The sequence below is a fragment of the Pipistrellus hanaki genome (assembly GCF_964339955.1).
Source record: "Pipistrellus hanaki genome assembly, chromosome: 9".
Classification (NCBI taxonomy): Eukaryota; Metazoa; Chordata; class Mammalia; order Chiroptera; family Vespertilionidae; genus Pipistrellus; species Pipistrellus hanaki.
In genome coordinates, this window is record NC_140511.1 from 68,232,865 (window position 1) to 68,258,590 (window position 25,726).

General features: G+C 52.4%; 1 protein-coding gene across 3 annotated transcripts in view; it reads right to left on the minus strand.

Annotated features, from left to right (window-relative positions):
• Nucleotides 1-22,321, minus strand: part of TSPAN18 (tetraspanin 18) — a 139,336-nt gene extending 117,015 nt beyond the window's left edge. For all 3 annotated transcript variants that reach the window (XM_084894499.1, XM_084894496.1, XM_084894497.1), the window contains exon 1: nucleotides 21,999-22,321. The gene's annotated coding sequence lies outside the window, so the exon portion shown is untranslated. The remainder of the gene's footprint in view (nucleotides 1-21,998) is intronic.
• Between the last annotated feature and the right edge of the window lie 3,405 nt (nucleotides 22,322-25,726).

The window sequence follows — 25,726 nt, forward strand, 5'->3', positions numbered from 1 at the left end:
CGTGTGGCAAGGCCAAGCCCACCTGCCTCTAGAGTCCTCCAGTCCCCTCAGCCCCCCAGCTGCCTAGGACCAGCCCAAGGTGCAGGCAAGCCTCAGATAGCAGCTGCCCAGACACCCAGGGCCACCTGAGGCTCAGGTAACCAGGGCTGGCCAAGGCTTGCGCTGCTGGTAGTGGCAGCAGCAGAGGTGTGATGGGGCATCTCCTTCCCCTGATCACCGGGTTGCCTTCTGCCCCTGAGGGCTCCCGGACTGTGAGAGGAGGCAGGCCGGGCTGGGAGACAACCCCCTTCCCCCTGCCCCACTTCCAGTGCATGAATTTTCATGCACCGGGCCACTCGCTGTGTTATAAGTGGCTACAATATTCAATGCAGGTCCATGCTGAATAGGTGGGTAGCCTGGGTGTGAAGCAGGCTAGACCATCGAGGTGTGTGTAAGTGCACTTTATGATGTTCACACAATGACAAAATCGCCTACCAACGCGTTTCTCAGAACACATCCCTGTCGTTAAGTGACCCATGACCGTATGAAAAAGCCACATGACAGTAATAGAGATGTTTCCAAACTGGCCACCCTGCAGCTCACAAGGAAGCTGAAAGCTGAGAACTCATAACCTGAGCTGAGGGAAGCGGCCAACCCCAAGGCCTACCGCAGCTTTCCTGCTCCTCAACCTGGGGCTATTAACTCAGGCTTTACAACCCACAGGGTGGTGGTGGGGCTGGGAAAACTACACCCCAATTCTTAGTAATTCCTCCCAGCTCCCTTAAATGTATTCTAGTGCAGAGAGGTGTCTGAGAGAGGTTGGACCGCAGCTGCATTAGCATTTTGATGGGTTTTCCCAACACGTGGAACAAGAGAGCTTTAAAATTCATAGTGAAGAAATTAATCCTTCCAGCTCCACTTCTCCCTTCCCAGCTTGAAGGCCAAGAAGTTGTTACCCCTTTAAGACCTTGATTAAAAGAAAAGAAAGTCAGGAACTCTGAGAGCTCACTCTTCAGAGTGCACAGAGAAGGGACAGATGGGTTTCCTAGGTTGAGCGTACATGTAGAGCCCTCCAAACACAATCAAAAGGCAGAACCGGAGACAGGGGCATGAAAAGGTTGTGCCACTGTGTGGGGGTTGGGAGTGTCTTTGACTCAACAGAAGGACACAGCCTTCTGCTGAGTTCAGAGAGGAGCCTGCTGGCTCCTAACTACAAGGTTCACCTACGGTAACTGACAAAGGCCATTCTTCTTAGCACCCATGGTCAGCGAGCATCTCCAAAATGAATTGCTCCTGGCTGGGTATTAGGTCCTTGGGAGAGAAGGATCTGAGGACAGTTCAGCTCAACAAATCCCTGATTTCAAGAAACTCAGTCTAGACAGAGAGAGACAAAGACACACACACACACACACACACACACAGAGAGAGAGAGAGAGAGAGAGAGAGAGAGAGAGAGAGAGAGAGAGAGAGAGAGAAACTGATGGTTAAAAAAACAACATAGTGGTGAGAGAAGCAAGTGTGGCTGCCCAGGGACCCTCAGGGAGGAGCGGGGCCTCAATCAAGCTGGGTTTACACCCTTTGGGGAATTCTTGTTCTGCTTCAAAACTTTCTTTGGAAAAATGCACGTGATGCAATATTAAGCGTCAAAGGAGAGGCGTACAATGCTTTGCAGCGTATGCTCAGAGTGAGTACGTAGATGGGGTGGAGGAAAATGATCCAAGGAGGGGACGGTCTTTCCACATCATGTTCGACCACTGTGCAGCAGGCCCCCTACTACTACTGAATTATCCAGGGGATTTCAGAGGTGTGTAAACTTTAACACTGGTGAAGTCACATGCGAGTTTGTACATCTTGTAGAAAAGATAACCCCAAAGGTTAAGATTTTACTGCCCTATAGGGCATAACCAGTTTTGTATCCCAACCAGCCACCTATTCCAGCATTCTTTTTCCAGTGCCTATATAACCAGGGTCTCTAATACTCCGGAGAACCAGCTTTACCATCCTGCTGGCTCCCACTTGAATGGGCTCAATCAATCTCCTGCCCATGTTCATTTTACATTTACATGAGATTTTATAGAATTTAAAATTTTTTGAAAATTATTATTTGGCAAAACATGCCCAATCAACACACACACACACACACACACACACACACACACACACAATGCACGGAGGCGGGGGGGGGGGGGGGAATAACAGCAAAATGTTACCAGTGGGTCTCTTTAGGTAGCTGGCATATATACACATGTGACTTTTATAATCAGGGGGAAAGAAAGGGATAAATATTATTTTTTAAGTAGAGAAACACCCCCATCTAAAATAAATAGCTAATGCAAGCTGCTTGCTAATCCTATCTGTGGATGGGGAGCTAAGCCCGTTCTTCGCATTATCCCATTTAAAGTCTCCCCTCCACCCCATGTGAGAGGCTCAATTACTCTCCCCATTCTACAGATGCAGAAATGGAAGCACAAAGAATTACCCTAAGAATTTAGGGCTGAGAGGTCACAAGGGGATCTGAATCCCAGGCAGCACTGCCCAGAGGCTGCCGGCTTAACCATGCGGCCAGACACCGGCCTCCCACGTGGAAAAGGAAGAAATAAACACGTCTGCGGGGCTGCCAGAGTCCGGCTTGGAGAAGGCTGTGTTCCCACTCACTCCCAGAGCCCACGGCGTGCAGTGAGGCCAAGCACAGGCCTCGCCAGCGCTGAATTGAATTTGCATGTGTCTCTCCCACACTTGGAGGCAGCGGCCGGGTCTTCTTCATTCTTAAACCTCCCATCACATTGGGATGGAGGCACCATAGACACCGATCGAATGTTTCAGGACACTCCCCACCTGCTCTGGCAGCTAAGCCTTTCATGCACTCTGGAAGCCAGCTTCGACCCAGAATTCCCTCCGTCTCTCTCTCTCTGCCTACACGGGCACTGCCACTGCGGAGCTGGTTCACATCTTTATCAGAAAGCAAAGTGCAGGCTGGCTTCAGTCAAGACGGGTTCTGTATGTTGGAAAGGGCCCCAGCCGAGGAACCCTAAAGGCCAAGGGCCCTGCCTCGGAATCACTGTGCGACCTTGGGCAAGTCAGCACGTCTCCCTGGGATGGGGCACCATGCCTTTAAAGTGGGCAGGAGGACCCACGGTGCGATGATGCCCCAGACGTTCTGCCAGTATCACTCTCACTTTTGCCGTTAGCATACTTTACATGCAGCCGGCGTGGAGCCCTCACCGGGGACACACGCCTATCGATTCTCACTAAAGCTCTTCCTGTGGCAGGTCACTGCGGGCCAAATCCGCGCAGAAATTAGGTTTGGAGGGAGGAATACCATGTGATTTAGAAAACCAAATTGGGGGTGGGGGGAGAGAGATTGCTGCAAGAGGGGGAGTATGGGGGGGGGGGGAGAGATGCTTCATTTACATCAGGCTCTTGAGAGCCCCTATCAACCACCCCATCGGGGGGTTCATCCCCAGCACAAATTGATGGATTGGTTTTGGTCAAATACATTTTCCTAGGTCTCCGAACACCTGCAGACTCAGGTAGGATTACTTGGGTAAATATTGTGTTTCCAAAGCTTCCAAATAAAAAGCCCCATGTCCCTTGATTGAACAATAAATACCTCCCAGCCTTTGTGGTTGGCTGTGAGGAGGCAGGAGAGGAAATTCAGAAATGTCAGCCGCTACGTATCAATACGGAGAGCCGCATCTCTGGGTGATTAAGACCAGTGGCCGAAAGAAACACAGGAGGGCCCTCTTATTAAAAAAGTGGAAAATGATACTGTTAATGCCAATGAGTCTAGCAATTGGGCCTGTTTCTGATTCCTGAGTAAGTTACTGTCCCTTTAGGAATCTCGGTTTGATCATTGTGGGATGCTCAAAATGGGTTCCCTATGGGTTCCCTGAGAGATACCAAAGTGAAGGGGAGGTGGGAGGCCCAGCCCCCATCCTGTTTCAACAGGGCAGCTCCACTGTACTTCCTATTGGCTGCTCCAGGATGAACTTTCTTTTACTTGTATGGCTGCAAGTAAGGTGAATGCCACTGAACTAAGTCATCCCAGGTCGTTTTCCCTTTAGTTTTTGGAATGCCCAAGATGGTACCTTGGTTAAGAAACCCAAAGCATTCTGGTTGCCGAATGGTTTTTATCCAAAGGCATCATGGTGGTGACTCATGGCCAAGGTCACTAACTCTGGGGCAGGGCGTTCCATGCCAGGTAGTGAAAGGGTCTTCCCGGACAGATCATAAAGCTACAATAAGAGCTGGCAAGGCTGGGTGCACGTACATTGTCCCAGGCTTTTTACCTCTCAGCCCTCAAAACAATAGGCATCAATCTTCTCTCCACTGTGCAGATGGAGAACCTCAGCACCACACAACTGGGTTAACCTGCCCAAGGCCCCTTGGCTCCTAAGCCAGGACTGAATCCCAGCAGCCTTGTTCTTAAGCACTGCCTGAAATCAAACACCCCAGCAAACCCCAGAATGCCATGCTGGAAGGGGACTTGGGGACCGCTGGCCCCTCTCCTCCATTTTACAGTGAGAGACTGAGGCCCAGAGAGGGTAATAGGTGCGTCCAAGGTTCATCATGAGCTTGGTGCAGAGCGGGGTTAAAACTCAGATCCCATCTTGAAATTTGTTTCTTCCCACTCAGGACATGCCCCTCAGGACGGGCAGCGTGAGTTGGTGGTCAGAAGCTGAGTTCACGTGCAGGCTGCCACCCAGCTCTGCCCCTGAGATGCTGGGTGACACACTCGGCCCCATTGTGTCCCAGTTCGCCGGCCCTAAAATGGGAAAGGTGGCTGCGCTTACCTGAAGTATTCCCAGGTGTTCTCATAAAGTCTACCCTCTCTGTACTGGGCAGCGTGAGAGGGACACAAAATGAACCGGATCCTTCTGGTAGAACCATCCCTCTCCCCTACCTGGCCATGCAAATGGACCACTCACTGCCCCCGTTTCCCTAGCCAGGGGTCGGCAAACTCATTAGTCAACAGAGCCAAAAATCAATAGTACAATGACTGAAATTTCTTTAGAGAGCCAAATTTTTTAAACTTAAAATTTCTTCTAATGCCACTTCTTCAACATAGACTAGCCCAGGCCATGGTAGTTTGTGGAAGAGCCACACTCAAGGGGCCAAAGACCCGTATGTGGCTCAAGAGCCGCAGTTTGCTGATCACAGCTCTAGCCACCTCTGCTGGAATATCGGCGGATTCCCTTTTCACATTTCTCTATTAGAGACAATGATAAGTTTCCGGCAAACCGAGACCAATGTCCTGTCGAAAGTCAAGAGCAAATCATCTTCTTGAACTTTCTGTGTTCTCCTGACCTCATGTTAATTTCTGGCACAAAATAAAATGATGTCTCTTCATACCAGGAAAAGGCTAGAAAGTTAATTCCAGGTCAGCACACCGTCTGCCTAATAAGATTGAACCCACTCATTGCAGAGTCAGGGCATTTAAGATGCAGAAAGGACCTGAGCTTGAGCATCTGAGATCCTCACCATCTCTCTAAATGTAAACTGATAGTTATGCCTCTGTCGGGAGAGAGGAAACTGAGGTCCAGAGAGGTTGAGTGATTTGGCCCATGTCACACAGCCATGGTTGGTGAAAGAGACAGAGTTAGAACAAGGTCTCCTGACCTCAGGCTCTGCTGGGGAGGGGGAGATGGAAAAAGGGAGGAGAGTTTGAGTTTGCAAGCACATTTTGAGAGTGTGTACTAATGAGATTATGAACCTCTGGGGTTAAAGAGAAGCATTTGAGTCATTTGACGTTCCACCTGCACTTATCTAAGAAAATATGTGTGAACAGTGTGAGGATGGACGAGTGAGCAAGAGGGATTTGAGTGGGAGTGGGTGAGAGAGAATCCAAAGGCTAAAGAGAGAGAAAACCAAGAGGAGGAAGAAACATTTGGGCCATTTTCAAATTCCCACAGTTGAATAAATCAAAACAGCTTGTTCTAAGACAAAGAGGCCATTTCAAACCACATCCTTGACACCAAAGTCAACCCCAAACGGCCCCCTAGATGCTTTCTCATAACCGATAACAATAGCAACAGGAATATCACAGTCATAGTTAGGATTCTTGAGCAGCAGTGATGGGCCAGGTGTGATTAATGCCCACTCTCCAGAGAAGCGACTGAGGCTGAGGAGGGAGAGTTGCTTGGTCCCCACATCCACATGGTTCCTTGGATAAGGAAGCCTGGTAGGCAGCAAAGATCCAGCCAGCAAGCTTCCCTGGAAGCACCATGTGCCTGAGAACCAGCCCTGGGACAGGGCTGCTCCTGACTGTGAGCGGAATGGAGAAGGAAGGGACCCAGGAGTGGGGAGTGAAAACAGCATGTTCCCTGCCAGTTCCCACAAGGCAAGGCAGATGCCAACAGTGCTGGAGTGCCTGGTGCCATGACCAGCAGTCACCACCCCACCTGGCACCTGGCCTCCCCTGGCCAGAGGAACGTGAGGTCCCCAAGAACTCCCATCTCTCACCCCAACATCAGCAAAGGGAGCCACAATGCAGTAACCACTGAGTCTCCCCTCCTGCTGGGCATGAGGGGCAGCGCTAGGCCCGCTGTGCTCTGCCAAGCATCCACAGCCAGCAGGCATGCTGTGCACTCTCTCATAGTCCTGTCCTAACCCCAAAACTAAACTCTGAGGTGGGTGTTACTATTTTCATCTTATAAATGGGTAAACTGAGGCTCAGACAGACTGAATGCCTCATCCAAAGTGACCAAGTTAGTAAGTCTAGGTAGAGTCAGGATTGAGCCCCTGCATGACCAGGAGGCCTTTGCTCCCTCTAACTCACCCATCACTCAGCTGCAAAGCCCTTGCCTCCGGCGCAGGTTGGGAGCCCCAGAGGGCAGCATTTTGTTGTGGGATTCCCCTCCACAGAATGGGATTAAAAATCTCACCCCAGCCCTGGCTGGGTGGCTCAGTTTGTTGGAGTATCATCCCATACACCAGAAGGTAGTAGGCTTGATTCCTGGTCAAGGCACATACCCGGGTTCAATCCTTGTTTGGAGCATGTGTGGGAGGCAACCAATTGATATCTCTCTCTCCTCTCTCTCTCTCTCTCTCTCTCTCTCTCTCTCTCTCTCTCTCTCTTTCTCCCACCCTTCCTCCCTCCTCTTCCTCCCCCTAATATCAATAAAAATAACAATAATATAAATTTGTTTTTAAAAAATCTCACCCCAATTGGATTGTTGGGCATCAAACGAGGTAGTGTCTGTGGGTCTAGCACTTTCTGTGCTTCTGGAGAGAAAGGGAAGGGAGGAGAGCCAAAAAGGTAGGTCCCTCCACACCCAGCACCAGGTTAAATAGTTGCTCCAGCCTTTGCTGTCCCTTTTTTTCCAGATGGGGAAGCTGAGGCTCAGTTAGGAATTTTAAAACTGCCCAATGTCACACAGCTGGTAAGGGGCAGAATCGGAATCTGAACTCAAGACCTGTGGGACTCAGAAACCAGAATTCTCACATTAAGTTCAAATGCCATTAGACTCCACAAATGCCTTTCAATGGCTTTCTTCTAGAAGAGCATTTCATCTTAATCCCATACCTTTCTCACCAGCAGACACACGTGAACTTCACCTAATACACTATCATCATTGTTTTGCAAAAAAGACTATCAGGGAGACCGTTTTTTTTCTTTTTTCTTTTTCTTTATACTCTCACACACAACAAACACGAACCTCTCAACTAGTTGGAATCTTGCTTGAATACTGGATGGGCTACTTAGAAACAAAAATTGCCCATTATTTAAATTCAATTACATAGCAACCACTTTTTGAAGAGCATATTTTTATTTGAGCTCATTGTGTAGCAAATCCTCAGACACTTGCTTTCTTCCAGCTCCTTGGAGAAGGAAAAACATTATCAAATGAAAGGGAGGAAATGTTATGCATATCATCCCAGCTATTAAAAATAATGCTGATGGATTTTCCTCCTTTGCTCTTAATTTATTTAAACAACACCCCCACTTCCATCAACAGCCACGCCTGGGCTTCCTAAGCATCCTAAGCGCTCTTCTCTGGGGAATTCAAAGCTTTGTGGTCCTAGTCCCTGGTCAGGATTCCTAGGGGCAACTCTAGAGGCAGAAGGAGACCCAGAGAGCAAGCAGCCTCCGTTCCCAGTGTGTAGACAAGATGTCAAAAGTCCACAGCAGCCCTAGCCAATTTGGCTAGATCACATGTGTCAAACACAAGGCCCGCGGGCCAAATCCAGCCCGCCAGGCCTTGCAATGTGGCCCGCACCGCGCTGTCATCACTGCACTCCGCTGTCAGTTTATGACATTGTCAGTTTATGACTGTTCAGTAAACCATTCGGCCCGCGATTTAGGCTGGATTTTAGATTTTGGCCCCTTCTCTGATTGAGTTCGACACCCCTAGGCTAGATAGATAGAGCGTCAGTCTGCAGACTGAAGGGTCCCAGGTTCGATTGCGGTCAAGGGCACATGCCCAGGGTTGTGGGGCATGCAGGAGGCAGCCAATCAATGATTCTCTCTCATCATTGATGTTTCTATCTCTCCTTCTTTCTTCTTCTCTGGATTCAATAATAATAAAAGTCCACAGCAGAAACAGGAGCTAGTTGGAGCCGAAGAAGAACTAGGCTCTAACCTCTGACTTTCTGGACTCCCAGTCCAGTGCTCTCCCAATCTCTCCAGTTAGGGAACAATGGGGACAGCAATTCATGGGATGGATCTAAGGCTGTGATCTAACTGCCTTGGCACCCCCAGCCCCAGTCTCCCAATGTCATGGTTTTACCACATCCCCAGGCCTCATGGCATCCATCAGGCTCAGAGGTTGGCACCCAGTGCCCTCCATCTGGTCTCTGGACTCAGAAGAGGGAAGCTCCCACCTGTGGCCCCAGCTCTCGCCCCTCCAGCACCACAGCCTGGTCCTCCAGCTCGCTCAGTCTAGCACAACAAGCAGGCAGCAGCCTCAGAGGCCTCTGTTTGCCTTGGCTCTGCAGCCTGCTTCCTCAGCAAGAAGCCACTGCAAAGGAAAATAAAACAACAACAGAAAGCCCTTTGATCTACTGACAGAGGGCCGGGAGGAAGGTGGGAATCACCCTCTGCTGTGACCTCTGGCCTTCCGCTCCCAAGTTCTCTGCTGTGAAGGGTCCCAGGGTTCTTTCGCCCACCCCACCTGGCCCAGCACCTGGATCCCATGAGATGAGAGGGCCAAAGTGACATCTGTGAACATCACGTAGGGATGAACAAGAGCAGAAAGAGGCTGGACAGGGCCAAGCAACTGGGAGAGAGGAGATGGACATTGGCCCAGGCAGTGGACTCCCCAGATGGAGGAGCATCAGGAAAGAGGCGTGTGCGAGAAAGGCATTCCAGTCCATCGCTGGGGAACCCGGCAAAGCATCCCAGTTCTCCACTCAGGAACACTGGGCATCCCTCACAGGAGGATGTGCTGCGTTCAAGATGCTTGAGCTGGGCCTCTCCCATGCCCCACGGTCCACCCCGGGGGCCCCCCACAGCCTCAGGAAACATGGGAGCTGCATTCAAGCCCCCTTCCATCTACTGGCCTGAAGTCATACTGGAAGTATCCAGGTGGGTGCCGGAGCAGCCCTCGGCTCATGGGAGATGGAAGTTGGTGACCACTCACTGGGAGGGCTCTCCCATGAGCTCCACACCAGCACTGGGAGGGTCCCCAGGGGGAGGGAAGGAACCCCAGTGGCCCACAGAGGTAGGCAGCTCATTAGTGTGCCGCCAATTGGCTTTCCTCCTTTAGGGACCAACCTCCCCACTCACCTCCCCGGGACCAACCTCCTATCTAGACTCTTTGCACCCAAATCCTTGCTCATGGTCTGCTCTTGGAGATAACCAACCAAAACAAGGCTGGTGTGGAATTGCTAATGCCAGACCAGGGAAAACGTGCAGGAGGTGGAGCAGAGGGCGGAACATCACCAGCTGTCAGATGAAGGTGCTGCACACACACACACACACACACACACGCACGCGTCCGTTTACCCAGAGGCAGGAGGTGGAGCAGAGGGCAGAACATCACCAGCTGTCAGATGAAGGTGCTGCACACACACACACACACACACACACACACACACACACACACACACGCACGCGTCCGTTTACCCAGAGGACAATCCGAGAGACAGGGAGCTGGCTATCTCTGCGCGAGGAGACCGCGTGAAGACGGAGAGTTCGTTTCCGTTGTATAGGCTCTTGTTCTATTTCCATGTTTCCTGATTATTTTCTTCCTAAGCCTTTGACCACTAAAGCACAATTCTTTCCCAAGAGCTTCTGAGACCTGGGGAATGAAGTAAATGGCCACGGCAGAGGGAGAAAATCCTGGAGCTGGTCATCTCCCTCCCCCCTGGTACCCTCTCACTTCCTCTCTCCCCATCCTGGCCTCCCTCTCAGCCCCAGTGCAGGAAGGCAGGTCCCCATGCCCTCAAAGGCTTGGTAGTTGTTAACCAAGGAGTTCAGGGCTGGAAGGGAAACAAGAGCCCAGTGAGAGGCCTCTGAGCCCTCCGCATCCTGATTTCCTTGCCACTAACGCTGTGAAGACACAACCTGGCTCCCACAGGGAAGGCCCTGGGGTCCCACTGGCACAAGCCAAGGAACAAACTGGGCTTGGCACTGGGCTCTGAGGTTCAGACCACCTGGGTTTGAATTGCTACAACTCTGGTAACCAGTTGTGTGGCCTTAGGCAAGTGACTTAATCTCTCTGTGCCCCAGTTTCCTCAACCATAACACGGGGATAGTCATTGTACCAAGTTAAAGGGCTTGACAGGCTGATTTGTGTTTTCCCCAAATTTCATGCATTAAAGCCCTCATCCCAGCACCTCCGAAATAGAATTATTTAGAGGGAGGGTCTTTAAAGAGGTGATTCAGTTAAAACAAGGCTTTAGGAAGGGCCCTAATCGAATCTGACCAGCATCCTTATAAGAAGAGATGACCTAGACAGCCAGGAGGCATCAGGGATGAATATGAACAGAACAAAGACCACGTGAAGACAAAACAGGAAGGCGGTCCTCTGCAAGCCAAGGAGAGAGACCTCAGAAGCAACCAAACTTGCTAGCACCTTGATCATGAACTTCTAGCCTCCAACACTGTGAGAAAATAAATTTGACACGAGTTAAGTTACAATATTTAATCCTCACAGCTCAATATATTACGTATTATTTTTAGTCCCACTTTATGGATGAGAACATGAGGCGCAGAGAGGCTGTGTGCCTTGTCCAAGGCCTTGGAGCTGATGAGTGGTAGAGCTGGGGCTGTGAGCCATCCTACTGGTTAAGATCAGACTTGTACACGCCTGACACACTGCAAGTGACCAATACATGTTAGCCATGCCCATGACTGGGCTGCAGAGGAGGCAGCTCCTGAGCCCCTGCCAGGTTCCTGGGGCCCCTGGATGAGAGAGGACAGACAGGGTCCCTGGCTCTGGGACTTCCACTAGAGTGGGGGAGACGGACATGAAATAATCACACACACACACACACACACACACACACACACACATGTCAATGACCGCTCATTAAGGAGGGGAGTATGGAGCAAGCCCAGTCAACAGGGGATTTGCAGGCCCACTCAGGAGTCAAGGACGACTTCCCAGAGGAGGTGATACAAGGGCTGGGATCAAAAGGAGGAGGAGGAGGAGGAGTCAGTCAGCTTAAGAGGGAGGGAAAAGCACTGCAGGAAATGTTGGGGAGAGCACATAGAGTGGCCCTGGGAAGGTGGGGGCAAGAGAAGGAAGCAAAGTGGGCCTGAGTCGAGGGAGGCAGGCTTGGATGGGGGTAAGGAGGGCAGAGGCCTCGGGAAAGCCTTTTGAACACCAGTGAGAATGCACGGAAGGGTTTCCAGCCAGGCGGCTAACATGCTCACATTACACAGCAGATGTTTTCCCTGACACAGTGTGCGAGGCGAACCTCTGTAAATCGAATTTTATTTTTCAGGCAGTGGGGGTCAATGGGAATCTGAGAGTTCACCCATCTGCAAATTGAACGAGGACCCTCTGATCCAGCTGGCATTTTATAGCTCTGGCTGCCTCAAGCGAGGCCCACCTGTTAGGTAGTAACCTGAAGAAGGACCGACCTCCCTCCCAGGTGCCAGCGTGGGGGGCACTGTTTCTGCTGGCCGCGTTTTTCTGTTCCCCCAGAAGTCATAGGAAAGCCCCGCGCTGTGAATGTGGCTCTTCCCACTGGGCCTCCACATAGCCTGCTTCCTGGGGTGACAGCCTTCCAGGCTCCCCTTCCCCAGCTTCTCCTCATCCTCTCAGCTTCAGCTGGTACTTCCTCCATGTGGAGGCCTGCGCTGCCCCCACTCCCAGCCCCAAAGATTTCCCTTTGCCCTGGGACTCCCCACTGGGTTGGTTCCGGTGGTATCGCCAGACAAGAGGAAGAAACGATGCACAGCCAGGAAGGATGAAATCCCAAAGAAGCTATTCTGAAGAATGGAATCATTCATTCACTAGTTCACGCAGCATGTATGAACTGAGCCTCTGTTCCCCAGCCCTGAGCTACATCCTGTAGGTTCCATGGACACAATACAGGCAGGCCTCTGCCTCATTCCATTGAAGGAAACAGAGAATAAATAAAACAATTAGAATGATTCTAACATTCATTGAATAGTTTTGAAGTGTCTTTTACGCTTATTCTATCTTCCTAAAACCCCATGAGGTAAAATGGTGGCACAGAGAAGCACCCTGTCAGAGTTCAAGATACAGGGCTGACACGAGATGTGAACCCAGGCTGTTATGTTCAGAAGTCGCACTCCAGCCGAAACTGGTTTGGCTCAGTGGTAGAGTGTCGGTCTGCGGACTGAAAGGTCCCAGGTTCGATTCCGGCCAAGGGCATGTACATTGGTTGTGGGCACATCCCCAGCAGGGGGTGTGCAAGAGGCAGCTGATCAATGTTTCTCTCTCATTGATGTTTCTAGCTCTCTATCTCTCTCCCTTCCTCTCTGTAAAAAAATCAATAAAATATTTTTTAAAAAAGAAGTCGCACTCCTCCTCCTGCTCTGCCTGACGAGGCTGCATGTCTAAATTCTCAGCCTCACCTCCGAGCCCCCAACCCCTCCTGGGCCCCCTGGGGATGGAGCTGGGAGCTGTCTGTTTCCTTCCTCAGCCCCCCCCTTAGGCAGAGATGCCCAAATGCCGCCCCTGCAGAGAGAAGCCCAACTTGCAAAGTGTCGGTGATTTCCAGTGCTAAAGGTGAACCAGGACAAATAGCAAGCTAGAGTGATTTGTCTCAATCAGAAATTCTCAACTTGAGAGGCGGTGGAGATGGCAGGCGGCTCCAGAAAGACACGCGGGAAGAATGTAAATGGTGCCTGTCATAAAGTCATTACAAATCCTTATTTCTTAGAAAACGTTCTACCTGCAACTGGTTCCAATTCATATCCGTTGCTGTTTCCTGAGCCCAGATTGAACATCTAGCACCTTTCCAGGCCGGGAGGCAGGGAAGGCAGCAGACAGCAGCATCTGACAAACGCTCAGCTGAGGGCAGGGCAGGTGGATGCAAACACCTCCTTTGTTGCCGATAACTAAGCCACAAGGTGGGTATAAACCCCTACGTTATGGCTAAGAACCCTGAAGTGAACAGAGATTACTATACCAATCACCAGTTGAACTTGGGCAAATCATTTAACCTCTTTGAGGTGGTTTTCTTGGTTGTAAGATCGGGCAACAACAGTACCACCTGTTATCAGTTGGATTGTGAGCCCCCAAAAGACATGTTGAAAGTTCTGACCCCCGGTTCCCGTGAATGGGACCTTATTTGAAATAGGGTCTTTGCAGATGGACTCAAGTTAAGATGAGATCATTAGGCCCTAATCCAATAGGACTGATGTCCTCGTGAGAGGACAGAGAGACAGACATGGGGAACACCACGTGATGCCAGAGGAAGAGACTGGTGTGCCCACAAGCTGAGGAACGCCGAGGACTGCAAACAGCAACCGGAGCTGGGAAGGAGCAGGACAGACCCTCCCCTCGAGTCCTGCCAACACCTCGTTTTGGACTTCTGGCCTCCAGACTGTGAGGGAATGAACGTCTGCTGTGCGGAACCCCCAGTGTGTAGCTTTGTTACAGCAGCGCTACGAGACCGATACACCGCCTTGTCCAAAGGGTTCCTGGCTGGTCCGGAGCTCTGCCCCGGGTGTTTCAGGGTTGAGGACTGCAGGCGCTGAGGTCTGGGGCAGGAGTGTTTCAGGGACCCCGTGGTGGCGGACTCACAGGCCCGGCTGGCCTGTGTGCCTGCCCATGATCCTCAGAGAAGCCAGGGTCAGCAGTGCCTCTCCAGCATCTTGGTAGTGTCAGTGGAAGGTCACCCCCTGCAGTGCCTCCTGGAACAATTGTCCACCATACCCAGGGGGCAATGGGCCACCTTCGAACCATCGTCTCCCAAAAACCTCTCCATGCTTTTCATGCTCATGGGGGCTAAGACCCCGCAGCAGGTGAGCGCCCTGGGCCTGCCTACCCTGCTAGAGGGACCCTTGCATGCCAGGCACCAGGTGGCAGGGGGCTACACCCCCAGGAGGCGGAGGCGCCCTTGGCCAGCAAGCAAGCGCACTGCAATCTGTCCCAGCCAGAGAAGCTGCCGTTAGGGAGAGGGCCTCCCAGCAGCCCCCCGCCCCCAAGGCCCAGAGCCCGCAGTGGTAATTAGACATGAAAAGTCAGGCCTCAATCCAAGGGCCAGCGCTCCAAATTCTTCTCCCATTTCAAATAGAAGCCTTATTAGTTCAACGTGAGAGCTCAGCCCGAGGCCATGGGGGATGGGAGCCCTGAGCCTCTTCAACGGCACGGGTGGGTGTGCTGGGCCGCTTCCAGCCTCCCCTCAGCACTGGTCCCTGGCCACGGTGTGTCTTCCTTCTTACTCGAGAGGGAGAGGAGAAACAAACAAGCATGTTGACACTACCACGTGCCAGGCACTTGATTTGCTTTACAGCTTTCCCATATTCTTCCCATTTGGCAGAGGAGAACACTGAGGCTCAGAGGGATGAGCAAGTAGGAGAATCAGGATTCAAACCTAGGTCTGGCCATCTTACTGTCCACAGGAAAACAGGGCTGGAGAGCCTTATAGGGACCCCTCTCTTCCCTGCCCAGTCCCATGGGGCTGCATGGGTTGACAGGGAACCTTGTGTGGCATTTGAGGGGACCCCCAAAGCTTGAAAGCACAACAGTTCCCAAAGCAGTATTTGTGAGGTCTGAATTCCTGTCTTTCCCTATGCATATTCAACCTATGATTTCTCTCACCTCATGACATACACTTCTATCCCATCTTCTAGATAGTTCCTGCAGCCTTCCCTCCCCAGCCCTTTCTCCACACCATTAGGGTAGGGGCGATGAAAATGGGAGCAAAAGAAGGTTTGGGGCCCTAACTGGTTTGGCTCAGTGGATAGAGCGTCGGCTTGCAGACTGAAAGGTTCCAGGTTCATTCCGGTCAAGGACATGTACCTTGGTTGCAGGCACATCCCAAGTAGGAGGTGTGCAGGAGGCAGCTGATCGATGTTTCTGGCTTTCCATCCCTCTCCCTTCCTCTCTGTAAAAAAGCAATAAAATACATTAAGAAGAAGAAGAAGAAGAAGAAGAAGGAGGAGGAGGAGGAGGAGGAGGAGGAGGAGGTTCTGGAGGTTTCTGGAAGAAGTCCTCTGAGCAGAAAATTTCAGGAAGCCAAAGAAGGCCGTGGTAACAATGGGCTGAAGGTCAAGGGCCCTTGCTGTGTATTCATTCACTTGCCATTTCTTGGCCTCTCTGAGCAGCCTCTCCCTCCGGTGTATCATAATCTGCTCATTTACATAAAGATCATTTCCATGTAGCAGTCTGCAATCTATAAAGAACAACATACATCAGAGATTATTAGGGAAAGGAAGCTGCCATGTTTTCTTTTTAAAAAATACTTATGTATTTTTTATTGATTTCAGAGGGAGGAAGGGAGAGAGAGAGATAGAAACATCAATGATGAGAGAGAATCATCAATCCTATACCCTGCATACCCCCCACTGGGGACTGAGCTCACAACCCAGGCATGTGTCCTGACCAGGAATCAAACCATGATCTCCTGGTTCATAGGTTGGTATTCAACCACTGAGCCACATTAGCCCCAGGCAAAGCTTTCATGTTTTAAGGACTGTGTATGCAAGAAGCTTTCAGCGCATCACATCATCTCAATTAATCCTCTATTCAGGAAATGTAAATGCAGGGAGTTTGTGCTCAGCAAATAGCCACTATTCTTCCATTCCCAGCCTCCCTTGCAGCTGGTTGGGGGCCAGGTGGCAATTCTAACAAAGGTACTGGAGCTGAAGTGATGTGTGTCACCTCCTGGCTAAGCAGTTGAGTATTAAGTATGCTTTTCCATGTCTCTTCTTCCCTTCCACAATACCTGCGGGTGCCACAGAATCTAGAAGGGGCAATTACAAAGATGGCTATCAGCCTGGATCCCTGAGTAACCACGTGGAGCCAGGATCCATGTTAGACAAATAAAGGGAGCGAGAATCAAACCTGCAGGGTAAGCCACGAATAGTTTTGGGTCATGTGCTGCAGCAGCTAGTGTTACTTGGCTTAACAGTATCATTGTTGCTATTATTCTGATTTTCACAGATAAGGAAACCAGAGCCATATAGCCACTGAGTGGCAGAAACCAGATTCAAATGCAGATTTGTGACTCCAGCACACATTCTCTTTAAATTACAACCTTTTGTTGCTTAATAAGATCATTCTCCTCTGAAATAAACTTGGGAAAAAAAAACAACAATAAAAAATAAAAAATAAAAACTCCGACCCCTCACTGTCCCCAGGATGACTGAGCAATCGATGCAGGATGAAAAGAGGGACTTTTGGAAGGCATTGTGAGCCCGGAAGATGATCAAAAGCAGGGAGAGGGGGCCTGGTTGATATCTTTCCTGGGGTTTAGGGGCTCACAGGAGGTTTTAATATAAGAGGAAAGATCACATAGTGACTTAGAGCACAGAATGGGGAGTCCAACCAACCTAGGAGCACATCCCAGTCCCACTACTTACTCTCTTGATTTTTCTGAGCCTTACTTTCTATTCTGTAAAACAGGAACAATATCTGAGCCAACCTTGAGGTGAGAGAAAGCATTATCCAGCTCCTGGCTGCCGGTGAGCCTCTCAAAGTGTCGGCCACCATGAAGATCATCCCTGGTAGGCTCAGAGCACCAGCCCTGCCGGAGGGGACCAAGCAGAGGGATAGCCCCGGGGAGACCGCCCCAGCCAGCAGGGCTGAGAGAGCCCAGAATCTCAGCCTGGAAACCTGGCCCGGCCCACATCCCTGCAACAGACCCAGGGGCAGGACACGGAGAGAAGCAGGGCCAGCCAGACAGAACACAACCCAGCAGAGGAGCCAGATTATTTACTTGAAAGTGCAAAGTGTCTTCCAGAGGACGGCCTTTTATTTGAGTGAAGGGGGTGGGGGGATTGTTATCAGCTTAAACTCATTATCTGCACACATGGTCTTCGTACTCTGGTTCAGGGTGGGAAACAAAGGGTGGAAAAGAAAGGATGGGCAAAGAGGAGCTGATGAAATATCATCCCTCAAGTGCCAGAAACCGGGATATTTTCAGTGACGTCGAAGTGGGCTTCCTGCCATGGGGATAGGGCTATCGTGAGAATACTCACAACACTGTAACTTAGGAGTCCTCAATGAAGCAGGGGAAGAAGGAAGGAAGGAAGGAAGGAAGGAAGGAAGGAAGGAAGGAAGGAAGGAAGGAAGGAAGGAAGGAAGGAAGGAAGGAAGGAAGAAAGAAAGAAAGAAAAAAGAAAGAGGGAGAGAGGGAGGGTGGGAGGGAACAAAACAAAAAGCAGTTTATGTGCCCATGTCTTCTATCCCCAAAACACACTCGCTCACGCTCTCTCTCTCTCTCTCTCTCTCACACACACACACACACACACACACACACACACACTGTGCCCCAGAAGATCAGAGCTGGAAAGGACCAAAGTTGATCTTCCTACTTCACAGTAACTGTATAATGATAATAATGACAAAATGAGACTGCTGAGCGTTTGCCACTTCCGGTCACTGTGCTAAGTGCTTTTTTATGTTTCATCTCATTGGCTATTCGCAACAATCTGCCAAGGTGTTATTAGTCCCATTTTACATATAAAAAAGCTAAGGCATCAGAGATTGAACAGCCTAGGGCTGCAGAGCTAATAACTAGGAGAAAGCCAGCATTCAAACAACTCGGGCAGCCTAACCACCACACAATCCTACCTGTAAAGAAACAGAGAAACAAGCACAGAGAGGGGCGGCGACTCACTCCAGGCCACACAGCTCCATGTGTAACAAAACCAGGGTTAGGACACAGATCTCCTTGGCTCCTGGTTCAGGGACCATCCCACTCCCTCCTGTTGCCTCTTAGTACTGACTAGTACACACAGGCACACACAGTGAGCATGTTTCTGCTCATCTCCTGGTTGTTTAAATCACTAATTACAGCAGCAGTCAAGGCTGAGGGTTGCATCTTACGAGCGGTGCCCAGATGAAAGGCCTGCTTTGCCCGTTGCCAACACCGGGACTCCTCATCCCACTCTCTTATTTTAATAAGTGTTTCATTATCTGCTACCCCCCCCCCCCCCTTCGATCGGAGCGCTGATGCGGGTCCAAGGTGCCAGCCTGTGTGGCAGGAGGAGCCCAAGCTGGCAGGTTTGCTCAATGGCATCAGGTTGCAGAAATACCCGCTCAACCCATCATCTGCTCCCGGACAGCGGGGAAGGGGGGAGGGGGGGGGGGCAAAGTGCTGGTTTCCAAGGCCCCTCCCTTTGCAGTGTCCCAGCTGAGTCTGAACAAATGTTCCTGATTTTCTTTTCAATGGCTGATGAAATAGGCCAGCAGCGAGCAGCTCTCTGGAAAGAGAGGGGTCCCTACAAGGGGCGGCCCAGCCACCACCATTTGCTCCTCCCAGGGAAGGGGAGAGAGTGAACCCTGGGCAGGCGTCAGGAGAAAAGCAGGGTAGATACAGGTTCCCAGCAGGCATTGACATTCCCCCCTGCCGAAAACTGATGGAGGCCAGGAGCCTGGCTCACTGTGCTGTGTGTGTGCGTGCGTGCGTGCGTGCGTGTGTGTGTGTGTGTGTGTGTGTGTGTTGGGGAGGAGGGGCACGGTGGGATAAGACAGCCTGGAGAGGTGTCCTCCACCGGACCAAAGGCAGAGCAGGGCTGCCTAGCACCCGGAGAGGTTAGACTCTTCTGAGCTCAAGTTGCAAAGCCTCTCAGATCTCCTAGGCCCGTGGTCGGCAAACTGCGGCTCTCAAGCCACATGTGGCTCTTTGGCCCCTTGAGTCTGGGGCCTAACTACCATGGACTGGGCGAGTCTATTTTGAAGAAGTGGTGTTAGAAGAAGTTTAGGTTTAAAAAAATCTGTCTCTCAGAAGAAATTTCAATCGTTGTGCTGTTGATATTCGGCTCTGTTGGCTCATAAGGTTGCCGACGACTGGCCTAGGCCAGCACCCTCGTGTCACAGGCTGAGAAAGCATGTCCAAGAGGGGAAGTGACTCACCCAAAGCCACGCTGATGACCCAGAAGAATCAGCTCCCTTCCTGACACCCTCCTACAAACCCCTGCCACAAGCTCTTGCTTTGGTACCGCCTGGCACACCTGTCCCTGCCCAGCACCCTGTCCTCCAGCCCATCCCTCACACCATCAAAACCTCATTCAGAGGTCATGTAGAATTTTTTTATTGGGGCAGGGGGGTACTTTTTGGACCAATCCAAGATGCCCTAACTCCAACTCCAGATGGACTTTGCTTCTAGAAGGTGCCCTGGAACTTTCACTGATGCACTGCCATTTCAGCCACGGGTTGCATGAAGATAGCGCCAAGGCTCAGGCATGTGAATGTATTTTGGGGATGGGGTGACCAAGACACAAGCTGACCAAAACATGAAGAATTGCAGAATCAGAGATCTCCGAGTCAGCAGCCGGGGGTCTCAGTTCCCTCTTCTCTTCGGGCACATGGGAGTTTGGGGGGGGAGGGGGGGGTTGCAGTGCAGAGAGAATGGGTGGAACAGGACAGGGCTGGCTGAATTGAGCAGGCTTCCCTCCTCAGAAAAACAAGTCACTAAAAAACAAAACAACCCTTTTGTTTTCTGGCCCCATAGACTGTCTCCAGCCTCAGCGACAGCGGCTCCTCCGCCCTTTCCTCTGTCTCTGCTCCTGCTCTTCTGCTCAAAACAAAAATCACGCTGATCCTTCCTTGTGGCCGCTCTGTCCCAGAGCAGGTTGGTAGCATCCAGCAAAAACAATGGGTGGGCTGCTCGGCCAGCAAGAACCTCAGATCTCTTTCTGGACCCTCCCCGCTTCCATCGTCTCTGCAGGAGACTCAGGGGACGCACGGGAGGGGGGCCGCCCGATGCTCGCAGTTTCCAGCCAAGAGGAAGATGAAAACTTCCGCTGACCACAGCGAGGCCACTGCACGGGCTTTGATTTGCTCATTTGTACTCACTTGGGGTACAGGGAGGAGGGAGGGAGTTAGAGAGAACGACGATGCAACAGTGTCCCTTCCGTGTCCCTTCAATGTCGAACAGCCCTACACACGATGGAGCACACACACTCTTCTCCGATGCCACAGCGCCAGCAAGGACACGGGCACTCAATGCACAGGGTCCCTGAGGTTAGACAGGGCACACACAGCAGGTGCCCACCAATAAGTGTGCAATGACCAGGTGACTGTGGCCCATGGACCACAGATGGGAGGGGGAGGGGCTCTTGTTGACTGCCAAGAAAACTACAGGGTCTCCCAACACCCCCACCTTTGCCTCCCAGCTTATTTGTGCCCAGAGAGAGTGTGCCTAGGAGGAGATGTGATATGCCAGGAGGCCTCACCCAGGTAGGCACAGCAGGCAGGGACCTGGCCAGATTCAGGGAACAAAGATGCAACTTTCACAGAAAGGGTGATGGTGCATTCAGCGATTTTTTTTTTTGGCGGGGAGCGGGGGGGGGGGGGGGGGGGGGGGGGGCGGGGGGGGGTCAGACTCCAAAGTAGCCTCAAAAAGTTAATCCTCCCCCCCCCCAGTCATTTTCTCCACACGAATTCGCTGTTAATGTACAGTTCCTCTAGTTTTTGTTTCTCTGGCGGTGACTTTTTTAATTCACCAAGACACCCTAGCAGCAGGGCTTTCCAGCACACGGTGCAGCTCCACAGGAAGCACCCCAGCCCCATACTCCCCTCTCCCCCAGGCCGGCTGTGCGGAGGGGTGTCCTCCGGGCGGGGCCCCTCTTGTGTTGGAGGGTCTGTGTTTGTCTGTCCTGGATTTCAGTGCATTGACTGGAAGGAACCAGCCCTGGCCTTCTTCCTATGGGTGAAACGGCCGGGGAAGTGCGCCCCCTGGCGGCAGCTAACTCACCGCCCTCCAGCCGGGTCCCAAAGCCGGCGTGAACCCACTGGAGCCCGCCAGCCCGCTCTAAGCGGACGCCCGCTACACCCCCCCCCTCCCCCATGTGCACACACCCGGGCTTCGGATCCACCGAGAACCACACAGAATCTCTGCTTCAACACACCGCACACACCGTGTAGGGGATCCAGGGACCCCCGAAGGAAAGGGTGGCACCCCAGCCTCACAGGGTGAGGTCTGGGGATGAGAAGCGGAGATCCGGGCTAGGAGGACCCCTAAGGCCCAGTGATCTTCCTAGCCCGGATCTCCGCTTCTCATCCCCAGTCCTCACCCTGCCGTCCTATTGGGTCGGGTGGCGCGCGCACCCTCCCTCGGGGTGCAGCCCTCGCTGAGACCCCAACCTTGTAACCACACCTGCCACCCTCCGCCAACCCCCACGCACCCACCCAGAGCTCCCAGAGCCGACTGGCGCTGCACCTGTCCGCGGGGACGCCCCGGCCCTCAGCGGATTTGGAGCAGGAATTAGAACACGAACACGTATCCCCTTCCTCCTCCCCGTTCTGGTTTAAGTAAAACTTGGCTCCAGAGCTTCCCCGGGCCGTCCTGGGGTACCCCGGATGGCACCCCTACCCCACCCACCATGCCCAACAGTGTCCCCGGGGGGAGCGCGCGTGGCGTCTCCAAGTCCTGGGGCGCAGCGGCGGGGCGCACGGAGCCAAAGGAGGTGTGGAGCCCCCTACCTTTCCGCTGCAGCGGCCGGACCCGCGCCGATCCCGCCGGCGGCCGCGGGGAAACTTTCCCGGGCGGATCAGCGCGCTTTCAACTTGCCGGCTCGGGCTGCCTTCCCGGCGGCGGCCGGTCCCGGGACCCGCTGGCTGCAGGCGACGGCGGCTGCGCTCGCTCGGGGCTCGGGGCTCGGGCTCGGGGCTCGGGGCTCGGGCGGCCTCGCGCGGCTCCGCTGTGGATCGCCCCGCGCTGCGTCCGCCCCGCAGCCTGGAGCCCCCGAGATGCCGGCGGCAGCTGCAGGCACTCGCGCGCCCGCCCGCCCGTCCGCCGGCCCCACCTCCCAACCACCGCTCCGTCCCTCCCTCCTCCCTCTCCCGCGCTCCCTCCCGAACCTCCTCCCTCTCAGGCTCCAGTCGCCGCCGCCGCCGCCACTACTGCCTCTGCGGCCGCGAGAACACTTGTCTCCTCCCGCCTCCCGCCCGCGGTCTCCGCCTTCAGGCCAGCAGCCAGGCCTTGCTCTGGGGGGCACTGGGGCCAACTTCGGCCCTTCTCCTCTTCCTTCGCCCCCTGCGCTCCTCCCCTCTCTGCGGATGGACCCACGTCCGCTGTGGAAGTGGGCAGAGTGGCACGCTAGACCTGGGGTATTTATTCCAGGGAACTTGACGTTGCCCCACCGAGATCCAACTGCAGGGTTGGGGGCAGTGACCCTCTCCATCCGGGCCTGCTCCTGATGTCCTGGGGGTACCTGCTGAAAGCCAGGGGTTCCCCTCCCGGGCTGCTATTAGATTGTGGCGGAGAATAGAGACCCCTGAAGGGGGTGCAGCAGGGAGGGGCTGACCCTGAACCAGATGCAAAGACTTGATTGCAAGAGGCCAGATCTCGGGACTTATCTTTGCATCTCTGTACTGCTGCCACAGCCTCACGCCCCTGACACATGACTTCACTGAGACGTTTAACCTCGGGCCCTCCTCTGTAAAGCAGCTCTCCACCCCACTTGCCCCAGACCAAACGGGTAAGCAAGTAGATCAAAGCTGACAGCTCAAGTGAAAGTGTTTGCTAAACCCCAGATGAGAAGGGCTCAGGTTGTCTACTCCTCTTCCCTGGGCAGCTTCTTCTTCTTCTTCTTCTTCTTCTTCTTCTTCTTCTTCTTCTTCTTCTTCTTCTTCTTCTTCTTCAATCCCCTCGCTGAAGCACACATACCTATGTTTGCTGGCCCTGCACATGCAAGCACTCAACTGATTCGCACTAAGGAGTGAGTGACTGATAGGAGCTGAACCTACTCCAGTCTTGGATGTGAATGTGGGTGATATCAGGCCACAGGACAGAGTTGCAAGGGGGCAGGAAGTTGCTGCCTTTGCTTGCCCACATTCCAGGAAAAGGATACATCCCTCTAAGGACTTCGAGGATGTCTGGTCCTTCCAGCAATTTCCCTGAGTGGCTAGATAAACTGAGGAGGGGCTCATAGAGTAGAGATGTGGCTGGGGGGCAGGGGGGGGGGAACACATGGTATCCGCAATGTTTAAAGGGACCCAGAGTGAGCTACACTTCGGGGTGGGGGTGGGGGGTGGGGTGGTCTCTACTAGTTCAAGATCTGTAACACAAAGACCGGGAAAACACTAAAGGGCCTCAGGCTCCACACTCATGCTCTCAGCTGCCAGAACAGGGTTGGGAGAGAGGCTGACCCTCTGAGCTGAGAAACCCCACAGGCCCCGCATTTATGGAATGCTGTTGGAAGGGGCTATCTGTGTGGGCCTCTCTGGATGCAAGGCGCACATAAATTTAAAGAGGAAAAAAGCTTTAGCCTGCAGTGAGGGTGCTGGGAGGTGGAGCCCAGATAAAGCTGGAGGGAGGGAGGGAGGGTGAGAGAGAGGGAGTTTCTGAGAGTCTGGAGGGTTGGTCAAAGCAGGCAGGAGGAAATGGAGGGGGGAGGGGATGCAGGAGATGAGGACCCAGCAGGCCAACTGGACAACTCGGACATCCAGCTGGGAAGATAGCTCAAGTTCCAAGTCCAAGTCCCCCAGACCTCAGCCATTCCCCCTGCCACCATGGAGATTCTGGCCATATCTGCACACCAGCTAGAACTGCTTGCTTAATAGCTTTCTTTAAATCACCTCTTGCCTTGTTATTGTTTTACTTCCATGTGCTTGTTTTTACAGAGAAACGCTATATCGTTACCATAAATGGGAAACCAGACTCGCATTACTATAAATAGAAGGCAGCCATAAAATAAATACAATGAAAATAAAAGTCTTATTAAATTCTAACAATGTATATTAAACCACAATTTAAAAAAAAAAATTCCAGCAAGATGATACTGCCTAAGGAAGGTGCTGAGCTGGGGCCCACTCTCTACTGAAAAGGGAGATTAGTGAGGATGTTAGAGATGTATTAGCAACAAACCGAGACTCCCACATTGTGACCAAAAGGAAGGAAAGAGAGCTAGCATGGGGCTGCCCACCTCCAACTCCTGGGAGGTCAGTGGGGTTCTGAAGACCTTTGGATGCATGGCCTTAAGTCTCCTTGAAGAACTCTGAGATCCCCCAATGGGGAAACATGATTCCAAGTATATTAGGCAAAAGTTACCAGCCACAAGAGTTTAGTCCTGGGCAGGAGAAGTAACTTCTGCTGCAGAGAGCAGGCCTCCCTCTCACAGGTGACCTTGGGGAAGTCACTTCCTTCTCTGGCCTGTGTCTCCACCTGTACAGTGAGGAGCTTGGACAAATGGCCTGTGTGATCCCTTTTGCTACTCATTCATAAAGCAAGACAGGAAACAAGAGAGAAGGGAGGATGAGGAGGAGAGGGACTTGGGAAGGGAAGGGGGGCACGAAGAGGGTCAGCAAGCCTCAGGAGGGACAGGGGTGGTGTTATAGCTGCTGTGGACTGATTGGAGCCTAGGTTGGCACCAACCCAGAAGTGGCGTGGCCCAGAATGTTCTAGACTCCCCATTTGTCCATTCTGGACAATTTATTGTAATCCAACCACCTCATTTTACAGATGGGGAAACTGAGGGAGCAACACAGACTAGATCTTAGTCATGGTCAGAGAGCTGGGCATCCGACTGAGGTCCTGGGACTCCTGGGCCATGGCCTATTCTGCTCGCTCCCCGGCTGTGTGGGGGGCTAGTAGAAATTCTCCCCTTTCCTCAAGGGGCTCTTAGACTCTGTTTTCTCTGGCACCTGGAAGAACTGGCCTGAAAGCCCCAAATTCGCCAGGGCGTGGCCAATGCTGAGATATTGTATGCCAGTCACTGGGTCGAGCATCAGCACCCTGGCATCCTGGGGGCACTAATGCAGAGCAAAGAGCCCGAACCAGGAGTCCACAGGCCAAAATCCCAGTCCTGTGACCTGACAAGGCCCTTTCCTCTCTGGACCTCCGTGGTCCCATCTGTAAGTGAGATACTTAGTTTCAAGCTGGGATGGCAGTTCCTGCTCTGAGGTACCTGCTGGCAGCCACAGGAGAGGAGGGAAATCCCTCTTCCAGCGTTAGCCAGAGCAGGTTACCTTTTTATCTAGTTTGTAGGACTGTGTCTCACTTGGGATTTTAAGGAGAAAGTGTCCTTCGCTTAAAAAAGAATGTAAAACCACTAGAAGGAATGACCTCTTGCTCCTAAATTTATTAGAGGCCTGATGCATGAAAATTTGTCTTCCTTCCCCCAGCTGCTGGCATCCGCTTCCCTCCAGCACCCGAAACCCAGGCTTCCTTCCTCTGGCTGTGGGCAGGCACCCAGGAGCGGGGCTGGCTT